General features: G+C 38.1%; 2 long non-coding RNA genes across 2 annotated transcripts; one reads left to right on the top strand and one right to left on the bottom strand.

Moving 5' to 3' along the window:
* Positions 1 to 12423: 12423 nt before the first annotated feature.
* LOC130912258 (uncharacterized) lies at positions 12424 to 13011 on the bottom strand. The gene is made up of 4 exons (XR_009062577.1): positions 12902 to 13011; positions 12716 to 12778; positions 12578 to 12605; positions 12424 to 12475 (listed from the first exon to the last, which is right to left on the bottom strand). It is a non-coding gene; the product is annotated as an uncharacterized LOC130912258 (long non-coding RNA).
* Positions 13012 to 20102: 7091 nt separating this feature from the next.
* Positions 20103 to 21425, top strand: LOC130911951 (uncharacterized). The gene is made up of 3 exons (XR_009062505.1): positions 20103 to 20383; positions 20449 to 20499; positions 20887 to 21425. It is a non-coding gene; the product is annotated as an uncharacterized LOC130911951 (long non-coding RNA).
* Positions 21426 to 23163: the final 1738 nt, after the last annotated feature.

Genomic DNA, 23163 nt, shown 5'->3' with positions numbered 1-23163 from the left:
TAACAAATAAAAAACTGAAAAGTGGGGCGTGCAATATTATTCGGCCCCTTTACTGTCAGTGCAGCAAACTCACTCCAGAAGTTCAGTGAGGATCTCTGAATGATCCAATGTTGTCCTAAATGACCGATGATGATAAATAGAATCCGCCTGTGTGTAATCAAGTCTCCGTATAAATGCACCTGCTCTGTGATAGTCTCAGGGTTCTGTTTAAAGTGCAGAGAGCATTATGAAAACCAAGGAACACACCAGGCAGGTCCGAGATACTGTTGTGGAGAAGTTTAAAGCCGGATTTGGATACAAAAAGATTTCCCAAGCTTTAAACATCTCAAGGAGCACTGTGCAAGCCATCATATTGAAATGGAAGGAGCATCAGACCATTGCAAATCTACCAAGACCCGGCCATCCTTCCAAACTTTCTTCTCAAACAAGGAGAAAACTGATCAGAGATGCAGCCAAGAGGCCCATGATCACTCTGGATGAACTGCAGAGATCTACAGCTGAGGTGGGAGAGTCTGTCCATAGGACAACAATCAGTCGTACACTGCACAAATCTGGCCTTTATGGAAGAGTGGCAAGAAGAAAGCCATTTCTCAAAGATATCCATAAAAAGTCTCGTTTAAAGTTTGCCACAAGCCACCTGGGAGACACACCAAACATGTGGAAGAAGGTGCTCTGGTCAGATTAAACCAAAATTGAACTTTTTGGCCACAATGCAAAACGATATGTTTGGCGTAAAAGCAACACAGCTCATCACCCTGAACACACCATCCCCACTGTCAAACATGGTGGTGGCAGCATCATGGTTTGGGCCTGATTTTCTTCAGCAGGGACAGGGAAGATGGTTAAAATTGACGGGAAGATGGATGCAGCCAAATACAGGAACATTCTGGAAGAAAACCTGTTGGTATCTGCACAAGACCTGAGACTGGGACGGAGATTTATCTTCCAAAAGGACAATGATCCAAAACATAAAGCCAAATCTACAATGGAATGGTTCAAAAATAAACGTATCCAGGTGTTAGAATGGCCAAGTCAAAGTCCAGACCTGAATTCAATCGAGAATCTGTGGAAAGAGCTGAAGACTGCTGTTCACAAACACTCTCCATCCAACCTCACTGAGCTCAAGCTGTTTTGCAAGGAAGAATGGGCAAGAATGTCAGTTTCTCGATGTGCAAAACCGATAGAAACATACCCCAAGCGACTTGCAGCTGTAATTGGAGCAAAAGGTGGCGCTACAAAGTATTAACGCAAGGGGGCCGAATAATATTGCACGCCCCACTTTTCAGGTTTTTATTTGTTAAAAAAGTTTAAATTATCCAATAAATTTTGTTCCACTTCATGATTGTGTCCCGATTGTTGCTGATTCTTGACAAAAAATTAAAATTTTATATCTTTATGTTTGAAGCCTGAAATGTGGCGAAAGGTTGCAAGGTTCAAGGGGGCCGAATACTTTTGCAAGGCACTGTATTATTGGAGCTACCTAGCATCGCGTAAAGTTTGCTCGGTGTCACAACTTACTTGCCTCCTCCCAACTCCTGCTCTACTCTGTCGTCTCAGTGAGTCCGTCTCCCTCAGACTTTTCGACCGATCCCAACATGTCGTCAGTTCTGCCCTTCCTATTTGAACCAGATCTGAAAAGTGAAGAGCAGGACAGCGCTGTCGGTCGTTCACAAGACGAGCTTCAGGGCAAAATGCGTGCAGCAAATACCTGATAGGACAAAAGTTGGGCAAAATTGGTGATGCGAGAGTGTATGCTGTCTGGAGCTCCGGTTGGGAGCGAGACTGTATGCTGTTTGGAACTCCGGTTTTATTAGCAGATATTCAAGGTAAGCATATTGCATTTTCAAACTTATCCCAATATAATGATGTAGATTGTTAGCCTGGTACTCCAGACTCACCGCTGTTTCAGCTACTGAGTCTGGCCACCATTAAGTGGATAAAATTTCCAGGGCGGAGCAAGCTACAGCAAACAGACAGCGGAGTGGACCAATCAGTGACGGGCGGGACGAGGGACTTACGTAAACATACGAGGAGAGCGGAGTTTATTCTACATAGCTAGCGTGAGACAGACTGTTGTCAATGACTTGTGTCGATGTGTTTTTGGTCATTTAAAACTGATTTTACCGTGGATTGGAACATATTCTCGGCTCTCCTGTTCGCCATCTGTGTTGTTGTGGAGACGACTTCCGACGCGGAAGAGTGACGTTGCTCGTTAAGAACACGTCATGCAAATAAACAAATCTGATTTGTCGATTGATTTTGTACTTGCTCGAGAGGCCGTTAATGGGCTGGGTCCCAGACTATATTCTCAGTGTTTGGAAAAGCACAGGGAGAACAGTCTGGCTGTGCCAGGCAAGTAGATTGTTAGCATCCAGAGCTGTCGTGTGCTTTAGATACAGTACAGGCCAAAGAGCACACCTTGTGTAATCCATGTATTGTACATTGTAACGCGTGGTAGCTAGGATACGTCTATAAAAGTACCAAAAAAGGGGAGAAGCTTCCACTTATGCACATTTATTCACAAAAAATAATATTTCCACCTTGACCACTCTTCACTCGGGAGCTCAGCAGTACGCAAACACGCGTTCCATGACAACTCCAACATTGTTGTAAGGTCCACGTCAGAGTCACTGTCGTCACTGTAGCGTGCTTTAGTGCTTTAATTATTTAATATGATTTGGGGGAAACTCCCACGAAGAATAGTCAACATAAAAGATAGCAATAATAATCCAAATCCGCGTTTTTTTACCCACTCGAAGATGCAGGAATTAGACCGATCAAATAGCAATGTCACAGCCGCGATCAGGCCGTCGATTCCACTAAATAGACTGATCCGAATATGTTATCCCCATATTCGTTTAGTAACATCAAACAGACTTTAATATTGTTTGAGCCTTTCTGTGGTCCTTTGTGTGAGACGTAGCGTTGCGTGGTGGACGGGCACAACTCCAACAAGAGTTTCTTGGAAGACTCGATCCACTCCGAGCTGAAATAGCTTGTGGCTAACAGGACAACATCATCATGGCCCAGAGTTCTCATTTTTATGATGAGGAAGTTTAATTGTTCGTTCTCTACAATGATTTTATCACTGGTTATTCGGTAGATTTCAGGTTTAGCTCGCAGCGAGATAGCAGCAGCAGCACGCCATCTTGTTTCCAAAAAAGAACACAACAAAAATAATTTATTCCAGGAAAGAGATTTTTTGTAATTCTGTTTTGTCGATTTTTTTTTTCTTGTACTTCAAGCAATTCATAAATGAAAATGATCTTAGGGGAAGTATTACCATTCTCTATATCACATTGCTAAAGATTATATGACGAAAGAAGTGATGCTCAGTCGCTGCATTCAGCATCTCTGGCACAAACAAATCTGTTCGTCTCATCACAGGTGTCATTGTCCCAGAGACCATCTCGACGGAAAAACAAATAAGAGTAATAATGACAACAAAAATGTGTGTCATTTTCATCATTAAATATCCACCCTTCAGAATTAGCATGATTTAGCTTTCTGAATCTACTACTGCTATTTTCCCACTTTGCCATTTTTCCATTAAGGTCAGCTTGCACTTTCCCATACCAAGCTTGAGTAAGCCCTTCCTATCGCGCAAACCAGTTTTCAAAACAAAGAAAATGTGAACCTGTCTGCTCATTGGCTGTGAAGAAGAACTGTTTTGTTGTGAGGAAAGGGTTAGATATCGACGGCGTTATTGTCTTGGTGACACAGTAGTTGGCTGAGGTGACCCATCCAGCCTGTCAGCTGCTTCCCTAAGCAGTTGTGAAAAGGATTTTTAATATCTCTCCATATAAATGATGAATCAAAACTCTCACGTGATATACCAATAGATCCCCCCTCCCCATCTCGCTGAGACGTCACTTTCCTTCAGGTAAACAAGGAGTATTCAGCTAATGACTACTATTCCTGTTTGGAAAGCCCCATCCAACGCCGCTCTTTTAGGGCTTTAAAAGGTGGAAAGGCACGATACAAGTGTAACACCATTCACCATTTTATTGACAAACCATTCCTTTCGGTATAAGCAAAGGCATAAGCAAAGACAATGACAGCTGAAATAGAAAAGGCAAAGAAAAAAAATTGCCAATGTTTTTTCCCGTTTGTAATTTTCAATGACAAAAAGTAAATGTCAATGACAAAAGTTGCCATTGCTTTTTTTGTTTGTGTTCTTCAATGAAAAAAAGTAATAGAAAGTCGAGGACAAAAATTGTCAGGTTTTTTTTCCGTTTGTGATTTTCAACGACAAAAAGTAAAAGTCAAGTCATGACAAAATATATTTTAATATATTTATTCATTTATTTTATTTTATTTTATTAATTTATTTTTTTATTCTTTGTTTTTAGTTTGGCAATCCTGTGATTTCATTAAACAGCTTGAAGCCCTTTCAGAAGATTTGTTCGGTATTTTCCTCAGTGATACTTATCAAGTTTACATAGACAAGTCAAAGCACCAAAAAAATCGGCTGAATGGCTGCTTTGGACTCAAGAACCTCAGGAGTTGGTGCACTCATATCTCTGGACACATGGAACAATCACTAGACCCCAAGGTCCTTAAATATCTTCCTCTGAGGAAGGATCTCAATCCCGAAGGTCAGGGTACTGTTTTAGTAAGCATGAAAACATGTCTCTGAATTCAAATGAACTCAAATACATTATTTATCATTCTCTTTCGTGAAAATTTGTTGACTGGCAGTCACCCAAATAAATTCATCTGGGTCAAAGTGGTGAAGACTTTGTAATTAACTGAAAGGGGTTTGGGTGCAGACACCACCTCTCAGGTCCCTCTGTTCCCGAGGCCCCTCACCTCAACATTCAGCATGGAATGGTCAAAGAAAACAGTAACCATACTAATATATTATTTTTATACCTCAAGGTTCTATATGGAGTTTGTCACTTTTTTTCTCATGACTGATACCTATGGCCTAAAGCGTAACTGCAGCATCTGTCTTAAACTCGTGTATGGTGCCCATGCTTGTATGAGCACGAACATAAAACTTGTCTGAGTCTGAGCTGGAGCTGGGGCTGTGCTGGAAGCCTGTCTCTTCTTATTGTCTGCAGAATAAGATAAGAGATAAGATCCCTCATAAGGGAAATTCAGCTCAGACAGTGTACAATCAAATGTATAACATATAGACAAACTATTTAAAAGATATATACAAATTATCTATGACTAAATTAAGTACAAATAAAATCTAACATGACTGTAGATCAGCACTATGTCAGAATTTAAGTTAAATTATTGACAATTTCTGGCTAATGTGTGCAGTGTTTATGCCAAGCGGAGGATGCACGTGGGCGTGCACAGGTGTGTGTTTACCCAGAGTGTTCAGCCCGAACGATCTCTAGTGAAGGGAAGAAAAAAGGCTTTTTGGGGCAGTTTCATTTCAAATGTCAGGGCTCTGTGAACTCATCACAGCATCGGAGGAGCAAGCATGGAATGGAAAAGTATTTCAAATTAACACTATAAATTCCACATAATACTTTTAATGTCATTTTTAAAAATGTCAGCTATTTTGTGAAAGATTCACTAGTACGAGCTGTGTTGGGGGCTTCATGGTTACATTAAGTTTATTAAAAATATATATACTGTATATGGCGGAAAACATTCAGGTGACTTTAAGTTCCGCTCTGAGACCTCCAATTTGGCCAAATTTCAAAATTGTCCGATATGCATGTGTGATACATCATTGGAAAGCTTAAAATCTCAATTTTCTGGGGAAAGAAAAATTATGGACTGAAGGGCATTTAAAAAAAAAATGTTTTAAACAGCAAAACTCTATAAGGAGGTGAGAGCACACGAGAGCAATGACTTTAACGAGACATTATCGCGTACTACCTTGTTTCGATCCAAAAACTCCATGTTGCATGTATCACTGAGTGTCAAAACACAGCTGTGAATGGCCACAGCTGGATTTTTGGGGGATTTTATGGGTGAAACATGGTAATATAACAAGGGTCGCGATGCAGAAATCGCAGACATTAAGGAGTGGTCGGGATTTTCTTTTTTATATATTTATCCATTTAAACATTTTTTTTTTTTTTTTTCTTTGTTTGGATCGATTATTTATCATCTAAAATATCGGAGAAAATGCGAAAGTAACAAAAAAATACAATTTAGCGATAGTTATGAGGTAGCTATCCATGACTTTTTTGTACCATTTTTTTCATTGTGATGTGATTTGTTTAAAAGTTTAAAATATGCGAGTGAATAATTTTTTAAAGTCTTTTTTTCTTTTAAACAAAGTATTAGACATCAATTAATGATTCTAAGCTAAAAAATGACAAACATTTTGAATAATAAATAGGACTTACTTAACTTGTTTTCATGGCTGGGTTGAAACAAAAACGGTTGTGCGACGTCTGTAAACATGGGTTTTCAGGGTAAAACTGTCAAATTAAAAATAGTTCGGGGGCTTAATGCGCCACGCATCTGCTATGGCAGCATATAGACATATTGTTCAATCAATCACAACAGTTGTCTAAAACTGTCTAAAATACAGCAGTTTCTTTTAAAGAGGAGAGCAAGAGCAGAAACTGCTTTTGCAGTCTTGTCTCTGTTTTCCGCCATATATATATATATATATATATATATATATATATATATATATATATATATATATATATATATATATATATATATATTAGGGCTGTCAAACGATTAAAATTTTTAATCGAGTTAATTACAGCTTAAAAATTAATTAATCGTAATTAATCGCAATTCAAACCATCTCTAAAATATGCCATATTTTTCTGTAAATTATTGTTGGAATGGAAAGATAAGACTGATATATACATTCAACATACTGTACATAAGTACTGTGTTTGTTTATTATAACAATAAATCCACAAGACGGCATTAACATTAATATTCTTTCGGTGAAAGGGATCCACGGATAGAAAGACTTTTAATTCATAAAAGATAAATGTGAGTACAAGTTATAGTAATTTTGATAGTTTGTGTATTGTGACTAAATATTGCCATCTAGTGTATTTTTTTAGGTAAACTTAATGTTTGAATAGCGTATTATTTTGCATAGCTATTTTGATTGGGAATCTCTTTGCATTGAGCGCTTTTCTTTTTGTGAACATTATTTTATTTTTGAGAGATAGGAATATTATTTTTGTTGTGTTTTCACTAAATGATACTATAGCGATTTAAATGTTCTTAACTGCCCAAATGCATTATGGGAATTTGAGCCACCATGAGTCACAGTGGTTGCTTCAAAGGATATATCTTCTCTGCGTTTAGTACAAAACTTGGTGTTAAGTTAAAGATCATTTCTAGCTATTCTTCCATATATTGCTTGCTGCAATAGTTAAACAATTGTGGAAGAAATGCTACTTCGTAACCCATTAAATTACGTGGCACCAATAAATGTCTGCGTTTCCATTTCATCCTGCGTGAAAATTGGTAGTGCTATGGACATCATTGGACTGGTGAATCATGTTGATTCATTGACGTCAAATGGCTCGATTCGTCCGATTACCTTCTGAGGAAGACGGCGGTGAACATATAAACACTGAGAGGCGTTAGATGGCTTTTTGTGAATACTTCTATTAACATAACAAAAGCAGGTGAGTAACAGCTGCACTCGGGCCTGCCCTGACCGCGCACTTTCTCTACTCTCTCACTCCCTTTCTCGCTCGACCACTTTCTTCCTCACTACTCAATTTGACAATGCCGGTCACATTGAAAATAACAGCGGCCCCCTTGGCGGGTGCCGGTAACGCCTGCATCCACATTCCACTCCACTTGCTTGTCTCTGCCCTTAGCTCTCTATATATTTCTAACGGCGCCATTGTAGTCTGTTCGCGGCAATGCTTGAGTGGGTCGTTCCGCGCATACGTTAATTGCGTTAAATATTTTAACGTGATTAATTTAAAAAATTAATTACCGCCCGTTAACGCGTTAATTTTGACAGCCCTAATATATATATACACGCAGTATAGATACAGTGGGGAGAACAAGTATTTGATGCTCTGCCAATGGGTTTTCCCATTGACTGTGTATCAAATACTTGTTCTTCCCACTGTGTATGTAAATATATATATATATATATATATATATATATATATATATATATATATATATATATATATATATATATATATATATATATATATATATATATATATATATATATATACACACACGTATATAAACCATCTCTAAAATATGCCATATTTTTCTGTAAATTATTGTTGGAATGGAAAGATAAGACACAAGATGGATATATACACTCAACATATGGTACATAAGGACTGTATTTGTTTATTATAACAATAAATCAACAAGATGGCATTAACATTATTAACATTCTGTTAAAGCGATCCATGGATAGAGGGACTGTTAGTACAAGTTATAGAAATTTTATATTAAAACCCCTCTTAATGTTTTCGTTTTAATAAAATTTGTAAAATTTTCTATCAAAAAATAAACTGGTAGCCCGCCATTGTTGATGTCAATAATTACTTACACAATGTAATGGGTGCTGAAGCCTATAAAATCAGTCGCACCCAAGCACCAGCAGAGGGCAGCAAAACTCCATAAAACAAAAGTGAGCGTTTCACTGTACTGTCATTTAAATCTGTCTGAGCGGGACATCTGGGTTAATTGCGTCAAATATTTTAACGTGATTAATTTTAAAAATTAATTAACGCCCGTTAACGCGATAATTTTGACAGCCCTAATATATATATATATATATATATATATATATATATATATATATATATATATATATATATATATATATATATATATATATATATACACATATATATATACATGTGTATATATATGTGTATATATACACACACACACACAGTGGGGCAAATAAGTATTTAGTCAACCACTAATTGTGCAAGTTCTCCCACTTGAAAATATTAGAGAGGCCTGTAATTGTCAACATGGGTAAACGTCAACCATGAGAGACAGAATGTGGGGAAAAAAAAACTGAAAATCACATTGTTTGATTTTTAAAGAATTTATTTGCGAATCATGGTGGAAAATAAGTATTTGGTCTATACCAAAAGTTCATCTCAATACTTTGTTATGTACCCTTTGTTGGCAATAACGGAGGCCAAATGTTTTCTGTAACTCTTCACAAGCTTTTCACACACTGTTGCTGGTATTTTGGCCCATTCCTCCATGCAGATCTCCTCTAGAGCAGTGATGTTTTGGGGCTGTCATTGGGCAACACGGACTTTCAACTCCCTTCTCACCCCGTGGCGTTAAAATTATAACAAGAACGGGGAGCAAAAATCCCAGAACCACACGGGGGGACCTAGTGAATGACCTACAAAGAGCTGGGACCAAAGTAACAAAGACTACTATCAGTAACATAATGCGCCGCCAGGGACTCAAATCCTGCACTGCCAGACGTGTCCCCCTGCTGAAGAAAGTACACGTCCAGGCCCGTCTGCGGTTCACCAGAGAGCATTTGGATGATCCAGAAGAGGACCTGGGAGAATGTGTTATGGTCAGATGAAACCAAAACAGAACTTTTTGGTAGAAACACTGGTTCTCTTGTTTGGAGGAAAAAGAATACTGAATTGCACCATACCCACTGTCAAGCATGGGGGTAAAAACATCATCATCTTTGGGGCTGTTTTTCTACAAAGAGACCAGGACGACTGATCTTTGTAAAGGCAAGAATGAATGGGGCCATGTATCGAGTGATTTTGAGTGAAAATCTCCTTCCATCAGCAAGGGCATTGAAGATGAGATGTGGCTGGGTCTTTCAGCATGACAATGATCCCAAACACACAGCCAGGGCATCAAAGGAGTGGCTTTGTAAGAAGCATTCAAGGTCCTGGAGTGGCCTAGCCAGTCTCCAGATCTCAACCCCATAGAAAATCTGTGGTGGGAGATGAAAGTCCGTGTTGCCCAACGACAGCCCCAAAACATCACTGCTCTAGAGGAGATCTGCATGGAGGAATGGGCCAAAATACCAGCAACAGTGTGTGAAAAGCTTGTGAAGAGTTACAGAAAACGTTTGGCCCCCGTTATTGCCAACAATGGGTACATAACAAAGTATTGAGATGAACTTTTGGTATTGACCAAATACTTATTTTCCACTATGATTTGCAAAAAATTATTTAAAAGTCAAAAAATGTGATTTTCAGTTTTTTTCCCACATTCTGTCCCTCATGGTTGAGGTTTACCCATGTTGACAATTACAGGCCTCTTTAATATTTTCAAGTGGGAGAACTTGCACAATTAGTGGTTGACTAAATACTTATTTGCCCCACTGTATATATATATTTATATTTCAAAAGGGAAGGGAATTCAATAACTATTCAATCCAATCAACAGAAATAGCATCAATAGCACCAGTGGAGGCCTGTGAATTTGAACTAGGTTGACCTAAGTTTTACGCCACCTTTCCTTCCTTACACTACATTCAAAAGGCTTGAGACCGGACTGCAATTCACACTAGCGTGTTCCCCCGTGAAGCTAAATTACGTTCCAATTCTTTAAAAAAATAAACAAAAATAAACTCTGGGAAATAATGATCTCCATGTCTTTGAACTAAAATGAATTGAAGGCCATATCCAATGCAAAAATGCTTTATTGTATTTATAGTCATTTGTTATCATGCTTTGTCAAATTATCTGAATCAATGAATCAATCAATGAATAAGAATCATGTTGTCAGGAATAAAAGAATACTATATACCACTCAAGATCAAGTTCTTTTTCTCGAGACCACACTTTCTTCTTGGTCTTGTCTTAGGTCATGTCAGTCTTGGTCTTATGGGGCTTCGACTCCTGAAAGTCTCAGTTCTTGCCTTAGTCTCGGATAGTCTGGTCTTGCGCGCAACAGTAATAAAACATTCTCATTAATCAATTAAATACTGTACAGAGGCTTGATTTTGGATGAGAAATGATGAAGCTTTGTATGGCATTTTTACAGATTATATGTTATTTGGAGTACTGCTCAGTGGCAGCATTGTGGAGCATCTCTGGAACAAACCAATCTGTTTTTGGCAAAGCAGGCCTCACGGTACCACTGTCGATCTAGTAGGAAACACAACACAGTGTGACAACGATGAAAACCTTTTAATTAATGTCTCTAAATTCCCTCAATACCGTATTAATTATCCTATGTACAAATTTAGTGGCACATTCAGTTCAAATCTGCTGGTAGATAGTTTCTTATTTAAAATATGCAGATATTTACTATCGGAGTTGATCTTAATGCAAGCTCCAGTGATGTTGAAGTTATCGTCGAAGAAGGGAGCGTCGAAATCAAATTGTGAGCCATCAGTCCATAAGAAAGCGTAATGCTGGAAAACACAAGAACATGTTTCATCGAGTCACACCAAAAATAAAAAATAAAAATATTAAATCACGTTGACCATGTGCCATGATCTTTGAATTTTCACAATAGGGTACCACATCTTGGGAGACACAAGAATGTCTTGTGTGGTGTTGTTGAGATAGTAGCTTCCCAGCTTGTTTCGTTGCACTGACATATAGAACACTTTTGTTTCCCAAAAATATTGAATGTGTGGTCAAGACTTTGAAATTCTATTTTCCACTTTTCTTTACTGTTGTACTTTACAATTCTTTTTATATACAGTATATGCAGATTTTCCTCCTTAAATAACAGACTTAGTTTGACATGAAGAAATGACATTTAAGAAACATTTTCTGCATTACTAAGATGTTAAATTGGAAATTTCGAATATAGCCTCTAACTTTATCAAACCAAACTTTTACCTTTTTAGTGGCACTTTTTCCATTTAGTTTGGATCCAAGCAACACAAATAAAATGATTACAAGCCAGGAACATTTTTTTTTCTGTAACAGGGTGTAATGGGCTAAATACATGATGATACATGATGCTGTTTGAGTGGTAACCATGGAGAACAGATCCAAACTCACTGAAATGTTTCTGTATAATTTTTGTTAATGGTTAAAGGTATGTGATACATTCAATAGTTGTCACTAGTTGTTTAAAGAATCAGGAAGTGTTTCACCTCTACGGCCTCGTGGAGTCCAAGCCAAATATCACCAGGAAGGAGAATGCCATCCTTAGCCAAATCGAGAACTAGGAAATATTCCACAGCATTGTGGATCGAGGCCAGATTCCCACCAATAAGCTGGCAGACACGCTGCACAAAGAAAGATACAAACCCAGCTATAAAACTGAGGAAAATGTAATGCTCCCCAAAACACAAAAAAAGTCTTTAAAAACAAATCAGTTATGGGAGTAAAAAGTATTTTGAGACCAATCCATAATATTTAGCCACTCAACTGCTGTTGGATAACTGCTTGTTAATTTTAAAAAAAAAAAATTTAAAAAAAAGCAAATTTAGCACTTTCTCATAACGTCTGTGTGAATGTTTTCCATACCTCTGCATCTTGAAAATTAAAGAAGGCATCATGGTAGATGAAACAGCGAGAGCCCAACTGAGTCCACCCTGCAGGGCAGCAACCACCAGATCCACGACTGTCGACTTGTAAAGCAAACGGGAGTTGATATTAAAATCTGGTATGACATGCCAACAGGAGTCAGAATTAGTTTTCAGAAAATGTCTCATTATGACGCCGGTAACAACCTTCTGCATGACTTTTTCTACTTGAGAACTGTGAGGGAGAAAAGTATATTGGAGAGGTTAGACTGAAAACATTTGACACAAATGAAGACAGCAATATATCAAGCAACAATTAAAAATGCAGCTAAGATTTCTACTTACAACTCCAGTCAACAGTCCAGCGAACCCGCAAAGAAGGAACAAAGAGTGAAGAGTAAATGCTATCTGCACAATCAAGGAAAAATAATTTTAAAATCTCATTGACATTCATTAAAAAAAAAAAAAAACTGGAAAAAGCATGCATGAAGTTCAGCTTTTCAAACAGGATGTCCTGGTATGCGATCTTACCTTCATGGTCACGATGCTTGATGCTGTGGATGATGGCAATCAATCAGACAGCAAGCCTTATATATATGTCAGATTGCCCCATCTGTGAGATGTAGCCTATAGTGATAAAGTTATTTGAGTATTTTAAGACCTATTCAACAACAAAGATGAGGGTGGTGGCCAACAGGAAATGTCCTCTTCGTATTTCAATAATTCCTGTTCCACAGCCTGAGATGTTTGTGTTGACCGGCTGTATGCCAGAACACACCCATCTGTTGACTGGACCAAATAATACAATTCTATTTTTTTAGCTTTAAACAAATGTCATCATCCCGTCATAAAATGATCTTATCAAACTGTCGCAAAAAATAACACTTCAAAGGACAACACAAGTAAATGATGGAGTTGTTTTTTTCCAGTTTGAGCAAGTCACTATGGACCAGCATGGGTGTTTCGTGTTTTGCGGCCTCACTAGAGCGCAGATTCTTCAATCATTTCATAATGTATATTCTTTTGCCCAAAATGATTTTATTAGTAACACTCAAACTAGCTCAAGGTTAGCCACTTAGCGGTCCACTGCTATCCTAAGACAGCTACAGTGGTACCTCTACTTACAAAATTAATTGCCTCTGGAAGTTTCGTAACTTGAAAATTCTGTAAGTAGAGATGCGTTTTTCATGTAAATGCCCATAAGCCGTTATAAGCACCCCAAAATTCAGACATAAACCTTTTATAATGCATAAAAATGCATCAAAATTTTTAACAAATACATGTTACATTTACAATATTGCACAATAAACATAAAGTCAGAGTTTTGCATAATGTAAAAAAAAATTTAAAAAAAAACAAGAATGAATAGAGTAAAGAATAACAGTTAATATACTCATGTAAAGCTGTAAGAACACGAGGGACGAAAGAAAAGGACACTGGGATACATACGTACAGTAGAGGTCCCTCTTAGCCAATTGGATGCCTAGGCAATAGCCAATGGCAGAGCAGCTATAAGTACGTCATGTTCAGTTAAGTTTTAAGAGCTGCGAGTACCAGCCATACTGTATTTTTGCCTTTCGTATCCTGAATTTTTTTTTTCGTAACAAGAGGCACTATTTTCCCGTTGAGGCGTGTCCTAACCTGAAAATTCTATAGCAGGGGTCATTAATTAAAAATCCTCTGGGTCTGAAATTAAAAAATTCCAACAATCTTAATGCTTTTTTTCCAAAGAATACAAACATATCTTTATGTGGCCATGCTGATAATTACAATATTCAAAAATGTAAATAAAATATAAAAGGTGCATAGAACTAAAAAAAAAAGTGTTCATAAGAGCATGTTCACGAACAATTAGAACATTTAACATTATTCATATTTGCAACTTTACTAAACTAACCTACTTTTATACAAGTAGGCCTTAAAACCAACATGTCCTATTGGCAATGCAGGAAAAAAATACAAATGACTGAACAACTGAAATGCTTGTTTGTTTGTTCAAGTTAGTGAGAAAAATGTGCATGTGGCTGCCCTGCAAGGATTGTAAACCTAGGTTTAAAGGGGGACAAAGCAATTCTCAAGCACATGTCAAGGTGCTCATTGGTGGATCTGTTGCGATGTTAATTTTTTATTATGTTGATAGTGGAGAATGCTACTTCACAGCAATAGGTAGATCCAAACATAACCAATTTTTTTTAAATTTCTTAAAGTTGGGAAAGTAGTCTCCGAAACCATTTGGATCCAAAAGGATGCAGTGTCACCGTTTCCAACTTGCCCTTTAAGAACACCATTGGCCTGAAGATCTGCAAGTTCGAGCTGAAGAAATCCCTCCTTTGCCCATTGAAAGATGCGACTAGCCTCCTTAGAAAACCCCCTGGTGTCAGTGATAAGGAATGGGTTTTGAATGAATAGATGAAGCTGCTCTCCAAGTTTAAAACTGTCAAATTGGTTGCTAAAATTGGTGATCAGCTTGTTTATAAATCTCACAAAACCAAATTTGTCACCCTTCACTTGTTCTTTTACAGCTGGGAAGTGGGTGCAGTCCTGCTGTATGTCATCTTTGAATATTTCCAGTTTTCTTTGGAAAGCCTGCACATCCCTCATCAGGTCACAAACTGAATTGTCCTTGCCTTGTAGCTTTAAATTCAGCTGATTTAAGTGAGATGTTATGTCAACCAGGAATGCAAGATGTTCCATCTTCTCTGTGTCATTTAGAAATGAAAGAAATGTTGCTGCTTTTTCTCTCTTCATTTGACCCAGAAATGCTGCTATTTCATTCCGTATGGACCAAAAGCACTCCAACACTTTCCCCTTACTAAGCCACCTAAAATTGTTGTGGAGCAGGAGATCATCTGCATCTGCTTCAACTTCTTTGAAAAATTCTCTGAGCTGGCGATGCTGCAGGGAAGAAGACGCCCGAAGGAAGTTGATCATTCTCATCATTGTGTTCATCACATCAGCATACTTGTCAGACAGTATGGCACACAGGACTGATTGGTGAATTATACAGTGGTAAGACGTAAGGTCAGGGTGGTCCTCTTTCAATTTTGCCACAGCTCTCCTTTCTCTTCCCAACATAGCTGGAGCTCCATCTGTGGTTATAGACACCACTTTTCTCAAATCAATCCCTCTCTCAGTTAACATATATTTTATTGCTCTGTAGATTTCTTTCCAGTGATGATACACCCAGAATGTCTTCACACATTTTGTTTTCTTCTTTGTTAAAAAATCTTACAAAAATCACAAGTTGCGCCATGTCAATAGAGTAGATTCGTCGACAGCCAGACTTATGAATTCTGCTTTTTGAATGGCATCATCAAGCTGTGTCCGCACATCACGTGTCACCAGTTCACTTTTCGCGGTTATTGTGGGTGCTGACAGGGGGATTTGCTTTATTTTTTGACAGACCTCTTCTTTTCAGCAACTGCACTCATGCAATCTTTGACAACCGGTGTGTCACTGAAAGACTTTTTGTTTAGACCCAGTATCCACGCTATTTTGAGGGAGCATTCATTTGCGCGTTGCTGTGCAGTGAATGAATGAACCATGAGCCTTTAGGTGCGATCATATTGAGCCCTTAATTCCGCTATTTTTTGAGAACGGATGGCAGAGTTCATAGGAAAACTTTGCGAAAAAGCTGCGTGCTTCGTCTCATAGTGCCTTTTCAAATTGCTGCTTTTTACAAGCGTTACCGTCTCTGAACAAATGAGGCATAATGTATTGGTGCTGCCGCCAGGTAAAATGAACAAAAATGTGTTGGTCCACTCCTCCTTAAACACTCTGTTTTCTGGATCAATCTTGTGTAGTTTTGAGCACGCCATTTGCCGTACCTTTTCGCCTCTTCCTCCAACTTCATTCGACTCAGTTTTTGGCTGTTACTCCGCGGAGTCTGGAAAGCCAGTGTGAGACATGCTGTTCTAAAAATAACTTTCAAATGCTTCACTCCCATTGGCTGGCTCACGCGCGTCACCGCTAAGGTTTTTGTTTGTTGCCCACCTCCGGTCTGTAAACCCGCAGGAAAAAAATGATTTCTGTTGTTGCGACGTGTATTAGTCCGGACAGCTTGAGATCCGGTCCAGACGGCTTGGGGGTCCGGAACCAGACCGAGGTCCGCGGTTCCGTGACCTCTGTTCTATATGTAGAAACGTTCGTAAGTAGAGGTAACACTGTACAGTCAATTTTACAATCTAATTAGCTGAAACCATGTCATCCAAACTTTGAAAGCCCTATCATGTCAAACATTTTAGATAATAAGGTGTTGAACGTGTGGAACGTGATTTCAAGTTGGGACTACAGGATGTGTTTTTTTATTGTTACTACTGCATATGGGAAATCCATACATATATAAATGAAATAAACATATGGACAATACTTTGCTTATTTTTATTTCAACCTAATGGATTTTCGGAACGTAAACCCTGCTCATGAGGCTCAAATGAGGAAATTTGGTGAGCAAATGTTAAAGGAGTAAAATCATAAAGACAAATGTTTCGGAGAATTCGTATGACCAAAGACTCTGATTTTAAGAGGTAGAAAATTTGATGAAGTCAAAGATCACGTATGTCTGATTATTATACACTTATTGAAGACTACAGTCCACCCAAACATTTTATGTCAAAAACCCCATTTTAGAGGTGAATTCATTAAAAGAGATGAATGAAAATATACAGAGCCAATAAGTATGATGAATGAATGGATAATATATGCTGAATGGATATTGTTAATACATTAAACCAGGGGTGTCCAAATTGGTCCTCAAGGATCGCTGTGGGTCTTGGTTTTTGTTCCTACCAATCCAGCACAGACAGTTTAACCCAGTTGTCTCCAAACTATTCCACATAGGGCCGCAGTGGGTGCAGGATTTCATTCCAACAAAACAAGACAACACCTACGAACCAATTTGGAGAGACAGCAAGAACCAAAAGTGGTATTTGCCATGTGGCAAAAATGTTTTGCCATGTGGCAAAATGTTTTTGCCACGTGGAATGTTTTTTTGCCATATGGCTTTTTTTTTTTTTTTGCCATGTGGCATTTTTTTTCCCATTGTGCAAAATGTTTTTGCCATGTGGCAAAATGTTTTTGCCATGTGGCAATTTTTTTTTGCCATGTGGCAAAATGGATTTTGCCATGTGGCATTTATTTGGGGTATGTGGCAAAATGCATTTTGGTTTGTGGGAGGGTATATGGCATTTTTGGGGGTATATGGCTGTTTTGCAGGCCATACAAGTCCATGCCATTGACGGCTATGCACGTCCAAATTGTATTTTCATTTTAATGGCAGAAATACGTGTGGCTGTGTTTTTTGACCCTACACTTTACATTAGAGCTTATCGACATTCAACTGGCACCCCAAGTAAGGCTCTGCCATTGACGGCTATGCACATCCAAATTGTATTTTCATTTTAAATGGCAGAAAAACGTGTGGGTGGGTTTTTTGACGATGCACTTGACATTACAGCTTATTGACATTCAGCTGACACGCAAGTAAGGTTCTGCCATTGACGGCTATGCACGTCCAAATTTCGGTGTCAGCTGTCTTTCTGCACTGATGAATCTTGGGTATGCGGTCACTACGTTCGCGGTTTGACCAGAGGCGTAGCAAGGGTCCCCGGGGGCCCCAGGCAACGAGCAACATGGGGCCCTTTTGAGTCACGTGACACACATACATACTCGCGCAGTATAATGAACACAAAGGTGAGGGGGTGCGAGTGCGCGCTGCATGCACGTGCGGTCCATCTTGGCCATAAAAGTGGCGAAAACTAGCAAACTGAGCCTATGTGTGTGTGTCATGCAGGCACAGTGCGTACATCCATTCTAATAATTCCCGTTCTAATAATTCATATAAATTTAACGGGGATTATTTATGTCTCATATTTTTGTCCTCTTTTTGGAAATCAAAATAAGATCACCCTTGAATGACCTAGAGCCAGCATGTGTAGTCATTTGTTTTGATGCTTCTGCGCATGCGGGTCAGTTTGCTTTGTCTATTTCGGACTGTGAAGTAGTGCGCATGCATAATACTCAAACGTGCTCAATGGACAAAGACAGTCTCAATGGGTACACCCAAAAAATTGAAAATGAAAATAAATCGGAATTGTACATTATCAAATACATTTTAACTGAGATGACTGCTGAATGTGCTAATCGTTTTTTTTCCTGCAGTCTTAAGCACACTCACAGTAGGTACACAGTAGCCCCTCTGACCTCTTACCTTTGGCTTCAGAAGCTTTGCTGAAACCCTTAATGTCCATCTGGACAAAATGTTAGCAACACTTTTGTTCATCAGCCAAATATAAAGGTAAAGACAACACAATGATGATGTTCATCCCAGGAGAGAGAATCTTCTTTAATAAATCCTCAAAACAAAAAATATAAATTTTCAGATGTGTAATACTGGAGAAAAAAACGCGAATAAAAGAGTCCCTCTGGGGCAGACATTTTTCAATGCATTTTATCAATGCAATATTTTAACTGATCCAATTGGAGCATCCAATATCCATCATCACATGTGCATTTGCTTGTGTCCATCAAGAAATGGTTGTGTCTGGAAGCAGTGTCATTTTTTGTATTTAAACATTTATTTCCTCCTTAATCAGAGGTCAAAGAAGTTGACGATACATCATTGCATAAAGCAACGGTCTTTCTCCTGAATGTTCTTCATATCAGGTGTTTTCTGTCCCTTGATACTGTTTTTTTCATGTGTAATTGATTGATCATTACCAGTGTTGTTAATCTTACTGAAAAAAAGTAATTAATTATAGTTACAAATTACTTCTCCCAAAAAGTAATTGCGTTAGTAACTCAATTACCTGAATGTAAGAGTAATTAGTTACTTGGCAAAGTAATTGGTGATAATTACTTTTTTTTTTCCTTAAAAAAAAAAAAAAAACATTGGCCACACTATGTGTTAATGCTAAGTTTTTTTGTGAAGGTTTTTGGTACAATTGGCCCGAGCCCAATTCTTTACCCTAATTTACCCTTCACCCTGAATCAACTGTTAAAAGTTGTTAAAATTGCTCCCATTATTGCATTAGTTCCCTTCTCTCTACTTTTGACAAATGAAAGTTTTAAAACTATTTCATCATTTAAAGATAGATTCAAGTCAAGATTTTGCCGATTTAGAAGTATTTTAGATAAAAAGTTACTTAGGTTCGTTAGGAAGGTTCTCTACAACAGAGCCGTAATAAAAGGTCTACTGCTTTAAGATGGCGGCTGTTTACTAACGCATCTAGTGCCGTGTCTGTCATTTTGCATCTAGTTATATCTATATACAGTATATGCAGTGTTGTTAATTTTACTTTAAAATAGTAATTAATTACAGTTACAAATTACTTCTCCCAAAAAGTAATTGCGTTAGTAACTCAGTTACCTGAATGTAAGAGTAATTAGTTACTTGGCAAAGTAACTAGTGATATTTTATTTTTTTTTTCTAAAAAAAAAACAAACAAAAAAAAAAAAAAAAAAAAAAAAAAAAAAAAAAAAAGGTCACACAATGTGAAGTTTAAAGGATTTGGGGGACAATTGGCCCTAGCCCAATTCTTTACCCTCCACTTAACTAGACACAAGGGTATTGCGATAACTAGCTTTGCTATGTGTGGAAGTCATTTAAAGTTGTGAATCAACCGTTAAAGGGGAACTGAAGAGCTTTTCAGATTTCGCTCTTAAGTGTTTTACTCAGTTGAATTGTATTAAATGCGTCATGCGCTCTCTCAAAAAGTCACATAAAAAAAAAAATAATAATTGACCGCGTAGTTTTTGAGTTATGGCCATAGCAACACCATAGCAACGAGGGACGCGCCGTCCTGCCGACCCCTACCTCGTGACGTAACTTCCAGGAAGCCTCGCCACCACTCTGAACACGGAAATATAGCACCACGCTATCCTCGCCATATATTGCAAACATTTTCTGGGTTTTACTCGCGGGATTCGTCATGCCATCTCTATGTGTAGCGATATGAATTACTCACAGGAAGACTCGAGACTCTAGGAGTGGTCCAAAAAAAAACTTCTGCAAAGGTTTGGACCGTTTTTGTTAGCATGCATACAGGTCCCCAATCGGCTCATTGTTTTCATCATTTCAGCCACGACAGCTTTGAAAACCTACAACAATGCAACCTTGGTTTTCCAAAGACGTAAGTAGAACATTAATGGCTTTTTTTTTTATAAACGAGGGGGACTCCTACTGCCAGTTTGTTGAAGTGCGACATTTTTTTTTTTTTTTTTTTGCTGTTGGCCTGTCATAAGTAGATAGGTTGGCTGACATGTCGTCTACTCATGTGATTTTATTACTATATCAATAGGTGTTATGTAAATTCAAATGTCCCCAGCACCAAATAGGTCCTTGGCTCGTTTTTTATATTTCAACATCAAGGTCTGCCTATTTGAAGAGGGAACAATAGCATCAAATAGATGCTGCTATGACTGGGGCACTATTATTTGATCACCAAGAAATTATTATTAAATTAAAATTGGGATTCATCCAATATTTTCATGCTGCTGTGATTTTTTTTTTCCTCCAGGAAGCCAAACATAAAAAATTAAGTGGCGGAAACCCTCAACACGATGAAAAAAGCGTTGCAAGTCAGTTGCCACCCAGTTTCCCAAAATCAAGAGAGAGTGGGTCGAGTCATATGATGACCGAAGTGATGCGGTGTCCAGCGATGACGACTGAAGAGATCCTATGAGGCCTGCCAGATGCTGAATTTCTTCCGTCTGCGACATCAGATGACGATGATTTAGGAGAAATAAATGTAGCAAATTTTGATGATATGAAATCATAAACTAGTCATATATACAGTACACATTTTTTAAAAGAAAAATCAAGTTACCTTCATATTTTAATGATAATGCATTATCTTTGTATAGAGAACACTTCATGCTACAGAAAAGAGTAAATACATATTTCCCACTGCCATTATCATTTTTCAATGTTGCGCTAGTCCGTTGCTATCCTAACTTTGTGTTGCTTACTAAAATTATGCTCTTTGATGTGTGCCGTTGTGTGCTTGGTATAACATGTTGTGTCACAATCTGACAACGAAAGCTAATGCTGATTCAACATAAAGCTAATGCTGATTCAACATAAACCTGGTATCATTTATTATTGCGGCCTATTGAATATTTTTTCAGAATGTAATATAATTACAATATATTATATGCCAATAGAATACATTAAACAGTCAACAAAATGTGTCAATGTTGTTAACAATTTATGGTTTTATTTTTTTAATGAAATTCATGCCCCTGTCAGTGCTTCAGCCTCCGCAAGTTTGGCTCTCACGTCTGGGATCTCCTGATGACACAGGCATACTCTTGGAAGGGTAGTTACTTGACGGTTTACAGCAACACCTGGAAAATAAAAAGGTTTTGTCATTTATTTTGAAACATCAATAACATATCATTCATTTAGCCACATTTGGGCTAGCTTTATCATATTTAGATCGGTAGGAGCTGTCCCATTACCTAAAATCCAGTTTTAGCTATGTGTAGAGCATTCATTTAGCCACATTTGGGCTAGCTTTATCATATTTAGATCGGTAGGAGCTGTCCCATTACCTAATAGCCAGTTTTAGCTATGTGTAGAGCATTCATTTAGCCACATTTGGGCTAGCTTTATCATATTTAGATCGGTAGGAGCTGTCCCATTACCTAATATCCAGTTTTAGCTATGTGTAGAGCATGGAAAATTATACAACCATGTAATCGCATTCTAATAAAAAAATCACGATGCTGGATTTACCACTCACTCTCCCGTTCGTGAAGTGTCGAGCTGTCAATTGGCGTCATGACGCCATCTGCTGTGTCAAGTAAATCGCCGTCATCTGACGCCTCAGGTTCAAACATGTAGGGATTAATTGTAGTTCATCTTTCCTGGGAGCCTTTGCCATCGGTAGCGTCACGAAAGAGCGATCCTGAATGGTTACCTTTGGTGGAAATATCACTGACATCGTTGTTGCTGCTATGTTAGCTGTGGGTAGTCTTCTGTTGCCTACGTCACACTTCCGGGTTTGCGAAGGGACCATTAACGGAGTGCAAAAAAACTAAAAAAACGCAAATTATCCTTACAATTACGTGTTGATAATGTCATGGTTGTTTTGACGAACTTGTCCCAAGTTTATATTCATAAAATTACACCAAAATCTGGAAAGGTCTTCAGTTCCCCTTTAAAGTTGTTAAAATTGCTCCCGTTATTGCATTAGTTCCCTTCTGTCTACTTTAAACATGTGTAAATTTTAAAACTGTTTCATCATTTAAAGAAAGATTTAAGTTAAGATTTTGCCGATTTAGAAGCATTTTAGATTTAACAAAAAAAAAAAAAAATACTTAGGTTCGCTAGGAAGGATGTCTACATCAGGGCCTTCCTGAGAGGTCTACTGCTTTAAGATGGCGGCTGTTTACTAACGCATGTAGTCCTTAAAACATGTTGGCAATGCAGCTGTGTCAGTTTTTGCATCTAGTTCTATAATATGATATCTGCATCTAGTTCTAGGCGTCAGGTATTATTGGAGCCACCTAGCATCGCGGTTGCAACGGCGTCTTCCCCACTGCTGCTCTGCTCTCGTCCCCGTGAGTCCGTTTCTCTCTGACTTTTTTTATTCAACCAACTTAGTAACGCATAGTAACACACGCCTTTCCCGCCTCAGTAACGGTAACGGCGTTGCCAAGATGAGAAAAGTAATTAATTAGATTACTCATTGCTGAAAAAAATAACGCCGTTAGTAACGCCGTTATATTGTAACGCCGTTATTAACAACACTGATCATTACGCACTGGGGTTCTATTTTCATGACTAGTAC

This window comes from Corythoichthys intestinalis, chromosome 2 (genome assembly GCF_030265065.1).
Source record: "Corythoichthys intestinalis isolate RoL2023-P3 chromosome 2, ASM3026506v1, whole genome shotgun sequence".
Taxonomy (NCBI): Eukaryota; Metazoa; Chordata; class Actinopteri; order Syngnathiformes; family Syngnathidae; genus Corythoichthys; species Corythoichthys intestinalis.
The sequence above is the reverse complement of the archived record's forward strand: the minus strand, read 5'-3'. Positions and strand labels throughout refer to the sequence as shown.